Raw genomic sequence first — 7,505 nt, 5'->3', positions numbered from 1 at the left:
GGAGCAATTGCTATAAGGAATCAGATATGTATCCACCTATTCTACTGTCCAAAACAGATGTGTGCTCATGGCAATGCTATTCATAAGAACCCAAAAAATTAAAAGCAACATTAACGTCTACCAACTGATTAACAGATCAACAACAACAACAACAAAATAGTACATCTGCTGCAGACCTATGTAATTCTAGCATTTGAGATACTGAGGCAGGAGGATCATAAATTTGGGGCGAGTCTGGACTATATAGTATAACACTATCCCAAAATAATAATTCAACTGTGGTATGTTTATACAATGGAATATTTTTAAACAAATGAAAGGAAATTATTAGGAGCCAGAGAGATGTCTCTGTGGGTGAAGTGCTTGCTGTACAGGTACAAGGACCTACCCCTCGCTGCCACCCAAAGGTCAGGTGAACACCTTGCACTCAGCACCGAGGAACAGAGACAATCTAAGGGATGGGGCAGGATGGCATTTGCTGGCCCAAAACGATGAATTCTAGCTTCAGTGGGGGGCTAGCAAGAAGGCTCAGTGGAGCCGGGAGTGGTGGTGCACACCTTTAATCCCAGCACTTGGGAGGCAGAGGCAGGAGGATTTCTGAGTTCAAAGCCAGCCTGGTCTACAGAGTGAGTTCCAGGACAGCCAGAGCTATACAGAGAAACCCTGTCTCGAAAAACAAAAACAAAACAACAACAACAAAAAAGATTTGGGTTTTTGAAAACTTTATTGTCATTCTTCACTTTAGGTAAAAAAAATCTCCCAGTTTACCATGGGGAGTTAACTTTGTGCAGAAATTAGCACCCACATTGAACTAAAAATGTTAAACTTAATTTTCTTCTGTTTATTTAGAGAAAACAGCGTATTATATATGTAAGGTGCCATCTACACGGGCTTGAACACAGAAATATATAAGATAGTCTCTAAGTGAAACAGAGATATGTTTAGGGCTATATCAGAGACTATTGCAAATTCTATCCTAACCGCAAACCAAAGTTCATCAAATGTAGCTTGTTTCTGGCTTCTTTGTGGGTTCTTCCTTCTTCCACCCTTCTCCACCCTTTCAACCCCCCAGTCCCAGATAAGAGAGAAGAAAGGATAGAGGGGAAAGGGGGGCTCTAGCATTGACACACCCTCTAAAGAGTCTGGGGAGTCCAAACATTACACAATCACAGAAACTATCTGCAGCTGGCAAAATCACTCCCCTGCTAGAGCATGAGGCAGATCATAGCTGCTGCCGCTCTGTGCCTCACACTGGTGACTAAAACAAAAACACATATTCTTAAAAATATTTCTGTGTATTTAAAAGAACCCAAATGCCAAAGTTGTCACTACAATCAAACTTTTGTTTGTTTTCCCTGCATAGCCTTGGCTGTCTTGGAACTCATTCTGTAAAGAAGGTTGGCTTCAAAAATCACAGAGATCCACCTGCCTCTGCCTCCTGAGTGCTGGGATTTAAAGGAGTGCACTGACACCACCACTACCTGGCTGAACTTTTTGTTTTCTTTCTTTTCTTCTTTCTTTCTTCTTCTTCTTTCTTTTTTGTTGTTGTTTTGTTTTTTTGAGACAGGGTTTCTCTGTGTAGCCCTGGCTGTCCTGGAACTCACTCTGTAGACCAGGCTGGCTTCGAACTCAGAAATCCGCCTGCCTCTGTCTCCCAAGTGCTGAGATTAAAGGCATGCGCCACCACCACCTGGCTTTCTTTCTGTTTTTCAAGACAGGGTTTCTTTGTGTAGTCCTGTCTGGCCTAGAACTAGCTCTGTAGACAAGGCTGGCCTGGAACTCACAGAGATCCACATATCTCTGGCTCCGGAGTGCTGGGATTAAAGGTGTGTGCCACACTACCTAGTCTGTTTTTAAAAAGACTTTACCCAAAAGCTCAAACAGCCATTGGGTTAAAAAAAAATCTTATTTTAAAGTTTTATTTATTTTTACATTTATTTATTTATTTTATTAGGGATGACATGTGCATGTCACTGCATTCATTTTGAAGTCAGAGGCCACCTTTATGGAGCTGGTTCTATCTTCCACTGTATAAGTCCTGGCTGTTGGGCTTGGCGGCAGGCCCCTGTATCTGCTGAGCCTTCTTACCAGCCCCTCATTTTATATTTCTTTATATATATTTTATAAGTGTATATGTTCATGTGAATATATGCCATATGTATGTGGGTGTCTGGAAGCCAGAGGTGGGCTCATCTCTCTATGTTCGTTCAAGGGCCAGCCTGGATATATATATATATATACCTAGTCCCTAGGACAGCCAGGGCTAGAGAGATTTTTGTCTCAAAAAGCCAAACAAATGATAAGCAAAACCCTCTCAGACACACACGGAATAGTGCCAGAACAAACATTTGGATACTTCACCACTATACAAAGCTGATATGAACTCAGTTAAAGCCATAGTTGGAGTTTAAAAAAAAAAGATTTGTTTATTTATCATATATAAGTACACTGTAGCTGTCATCGCCACTGTGTGGTTGCTGGGATTTGAACTCAGGATCTTCGGAAGAGCAGTCAGTGCTCTTAATCGCTGAGCCATCTCTCCAGTCCCCATATTTGGAGTTTTAAATTTCTTTATGAGCTGACTGTATGTAGCCTGTTACTTGGGATGTTGGCCGATAGCAGGGAGATACAGCCACGAGTCATCCATCCAGCTGTGAGGGTGAAGAACAGAGCTCAGCAGTGTGCCCACTGTTCTGTTGGCACGTGAAGCTCAGGTACGGTCAATGCATTTATCAGGATAAACCAAGAGTGCCTATAAATCAGTGAGCAATTATGTTATTTTGATGGACCACTAGGGGGCAGTAATGGATAAAGAACAGGCACATAGGCTATGAGAAATACCCCAATCGTTTAAAGGATTTGCAGCTAAGCCAGAATTTGATCCATAACCCATTTTATAACTTATTATTTGTAATAAATCATTTATTAATATTGCATACTATTACAGTTTTATAATACAGTTAGTAGTCACACACAAAGAACTCGCTGGCTTTGGAGACTCATTGCATTCCCAGTGCTTGGGAGGCTGAGGCATGAGGACAGGCCAACCTGGGCTACACAATAACTCTCAGGCCAACCTGGGCTACACAGTAACTCTCAGGCCAACCTGGGCTACACAGTAACTCTCAGGCCAACCTGGGCTACACAGTAACTCTCAGGCCAACCTGGGCTACACAGTAACTCTCAGGCCAACCTGGGCTACACAATATCTCTCAGGCCAACCTGGGCTACACAATAACTCTCAGGCCAACCTGGGCTACACAATAACTCTCAGGCCAACCTGGGCTACACAATAACTCTCAGGCCAACCTGGGCTGCAGAGTGAGACACTGTCTTAAAAACCAGAACAATAGGGTTGGAGGGATGGCTCAGTGCAGTGGTTAAGAGCACTGACTGCTCTTCCAGAAGTCATGAGTTCAATTCCCAGCAACCACATGGTGGCTCACAACCATCTGTAACAGATCTGAGACCCTCTTCTGATGTGTCTGAAGAAAGTGATAGTGCACTGAGTACTCACATACAATAAACAAACAAACAAACAAACAAACAAATAAATAAAATCTTTTAAAAAATGTTCTTTTATAAAAAAGCAGAACCTGGGCGGTGGTGGCACATGCCTTTAATCCCAGCACTTGGGAGACAGAGGTGGGGGATTTCTGAGTTTGAGGTCAGCCTGGTCTACAAAAGTGAGTTCCAGGACAGTCAGGGCTACACAGAGAAACCCTGTCTCAAAAAACCAACCAACCAACCAACCAACCAACCAACCAACCAAACAAACAAACAAATAAATAAAATTAAAAAGCAGAACAATATGTGGGGCCATGGTGGTGTACACCTTTGACCCCAGTACTCGGGAGGCAGAAGCAGGTGGATTTGTGTGAGTTCAAGGCCAGCCTGGGCTACAGAGCTAGTGTCAGGACAGCCAGAGCCATACAAAGAAACTCGTCTTGAAAAACTGAAACCAAACCGAACCAAACCAAACCAAAGGAACACTGAACACCCCTGCACACACCCACCCCCCCCAAAACCAGAATAGCACAAGATAAAAAAGAAAAGAAAGGAAAATTTCCTATCACCTGAAGGATTCTAAGAAGAAAAACTGACAAAAATGAGGAATGTTGAGGTTTTTATTTTATTGTTGTTCTTGGTATTATTATCTGAGGCAGTGTCTCCCTATGTAGCCCCTTCTGGCCTGGGACTTCCTATGTAGATCAGGCTAGCCTTGATATTGCAATAATATTCTTGGTATATTCTTAGTAATATCTTTGGTATATTTTTAGTAATAGTCTTGGTATATTCTTAGTATGCCAAAACCAGAGCGTAGAAGGCAGCTGGGAGTGCTAGGATGCTGGGGCTTGAGGGAGCACACACGAAAGTGGGTGCTGTTAGAGAATCCTATACCGAACGGGCACTGAGGAAAGTCCAAAGAACCCACAACAGGATACCTGCCTGCAAGGAATGGCAGAGGCCAGTGTCACAGGACACCAGAGCAATTCAAAGACGGAATGACTAGGGCTTGCTGGCACACTGGCTGTGGGCTGTAAGAAAGAGGTTCAAGGGGTTAGAGAGATGGCTCAGCAGTTAAGGGCAGATGTTGCCCTTGGAGAGGACCTGGGTTTGAATCCCGCCAGTCATGTGGCAGCTCAAGTGCTTGTAACTGCAACGCCTGGGGATCCAGTGCACTCTTCTGGCCTCTGCAGTCACCAGCCATGCCTGCATGCATGGGATGCCAATGCTCATACATATAAAACCTCGCTCTCTCAGAGAGAGACAGAGACAGAAAAACGGCTGTTCAAGGGCCAACTCTAGAACTTTTTATGCTTGAGCAACCGGAAGGACCAAGTTGCTGTTTCCAGAAACCCTGAAGGTCTGAAGACTGCATCAGAGGAACCAGATCTGAAGAGACCTGGCGTGTGGCTTTGGGCATGGTCGTCTGAGATGCCTCTGAGTTATTGGTGGTAGGAATCCACGTCTGTGCTCGGGAGGCTAGGTACTGGCTAGGAGGTCTCAATCCTAGCCTTGCTTCTGACCATGCAGGGAAGTTGCCAGGGTTTGGCCTAGGGCTTTTGTGTTCCTCCTTTAGCACTTCAAGTGCTGGCCTGTGTCCAAAGCCACCATACAGCACCCCACACAGAATCTCAATAAGACCCCTGTCTAAGGGACTGAGGCAGAATGGATGACACCCACGCATCTCCCTGCTGGTCATGGCACGGGGCCAGGTGCTTCGGACCAGTTATTCACATACTACAGGGACAAAACTGGAAATCCCCAAACCTGGTTACCCATGAACTCAGTCTTGAGTGAGAGCCTGACAGGGCTAGGAGAGTCCAGAGAAGGCACATGGTTCCCCTATGCCAACAATGATTGATCAAGTTTGCTTCTGGGTTTTAGCCGTCTTAAGAAGGGACAAGAGTGGGCTGGTGAGGTGGCTCAGTGGGTGCAGTGTATGAGTTCAACTCCAGGAACTCATGTAAACAGCTGGGTGTGAGGTTCCCACTGTGATGCCAGAGCTCCTAAGGGGGGAGGGGGGAGGCAGAAATGGAAGAACCAGCTAGAAGCTGCTCAGTGCAGAGCAGCAAAAGAAATGAGAGAGAGCCTGCCTGAAAAGCAAGGTGGAAGGAGCAAGCTGATCCTGACCTCCCCATGAATGTGATGCATGCACACACACACACACATACACACACACACACATGCACACACACACACATACACACACCACACACACACACATGCACACGTACACATACACACACCACACACACACACACACATGCACACATACACATACACACACCACACACACATGCACACACATACATGCACACATATACACACACCACACACATACATGCACACACACACACGCATGCATACATGCACATACACATACACATGCCCTGTGGTTGTTTGAATAAGAATGCCCCTCCCCCCTCATAGGCTCATAGATTTGAATGCTTGGTCATGAGGGAGTGGCACTATTTGACAGGGATTAAGGGTTGTGTTCTTGATGGAGGAAGTTTCTTGATGGAGGAAGTGTGACACAAGGGGTGGACTTTGGGGTTTCAAATGCTCAAGTCAGGCCCAGTGTCACTCACTGTCTCTTCCGGCTGCCTGCCTGTCTGAATGTTGCTCTCTCAGCTCCTCTCCACCTCTACCTGTGAGCTGCCGTGCTGCCCGCCATGGTGATAATGGACTAAACCCCTGAAACTGTAAGCCAGCCCCAATTAAATGCTCTCTTCTATAAAAGTTGCGATGGTCATGGTGTCTCTTCACAGCAACAGAACACTGACTAAGACACCCCCAAATAAAATTAAAAATAAATCTTAAGGAAATAAGAAAGGAACAGCATGTGAAATTGATTAGTGATGTCTGCCATGAGGGCAAGGTCAGGAAGTGTCTGTGAATGTGAAATTGATTAGTGATGTCTGTATGTAGTTGTGGACCTTGGCTTCAAAGGGTCCCTTGAGGTATTGTGCATGGTGAGTTTTAGTCAACCTACATTCAGTTACAGCAGCCAGATAAAACGTACCCAAATCTTCAGCTATGGGCTGGAGACTGGGAGGAGGGGCAGGGGACAGAAATGTCCCTGTGGAGATTAATTCTGCTCTGCGTCTCAGAAAGCCATCAGTTTTGTTCCAGGGATGTGGTTCACTTGGCATACGTGAAGTCCTAGGTTTGATCCCCTAGACTGTCATAAGCCAGGTCTAATGGGACACACCTGCAATTCCAGCAGGGAGAGCTAGAGACAAGAGGATCCCAAGTTCAAGGTCATCCTCAGGTATATAGAGAGTTCAAAGCCAGCTTAGACTCTGTGGATACCTTGTAAGTAAAAGAAAACCAACCAACAGACCAACACAAACGCAAGCAAGCAAAGAAAACACTAAAAGCAAGCAAGCATACTTCCACCTTCATCAAGCTGCACTTCCGTCTGCTTATTGACTAGAAATGTCCTAAGTGGGAAAGACCCCAGTTCGTCTCTCTGTATCTCCTAAAGAGAGGCTGAGCCCTGCCCAGCTAGCAAAATCACTGTCACCAGGGCCTGAGCACTACTATTACAAAAGCATCTAGTTTTTTCACAGAATAGGCAAGGCTGAATTATCTCTTCCTCCTCCCTCCTCCTCTAGCCTCCCACTCCTCCTCCTTCCCCTCCCACGCCTCCTCCTTCCCCTCCCACTCCTCCTCCTCCCTCTCAATCCTCCCCTCCCTCCCCCTCCTCCCTCTCACTCCTCCCCCTCCCTCCCCCTCCTCCCTCTCACTCCTCCCCCTCCCTCCCCCTCCTCCCTCTCACTCCTCCCCTCCCTCGCCCTCCCTCCCCCTCCTCCCCTCCCCCATTTCTTTTTCATCATCATTTAGCTGCTGCTTGTTTTTACAGTTGCATGCTGGTGCTTCCCCCTCATGAATGTCTGCACCACAAGGAAGCAGGGCTGAGGCGAGAAGAAAGCCTTCGAGCTCTGGGACTGGAGTTCTGGGTGATTGTTAGGGTCCATGCTGGGAACTGAACCTGG

This window comes from Mus musculus, chromosome 4 (genome assembly GCF_000001635.26).
Source record: "Mus musculus strain C57BL/6J chromosome 4, GRCm38.p6 C57BL/6J".
Classification (NCBI taxonomy): domain Eukaryota; kingdom Metazoa; phylum Chordata; class Mammalia; order Rodentia; family Muridae; genus Mus; species Mus musculus.
The sequence above is the reverse complement of the archived record's forward strand: the minus strand, read 5'-3'. Positions refer to the sequence as shown.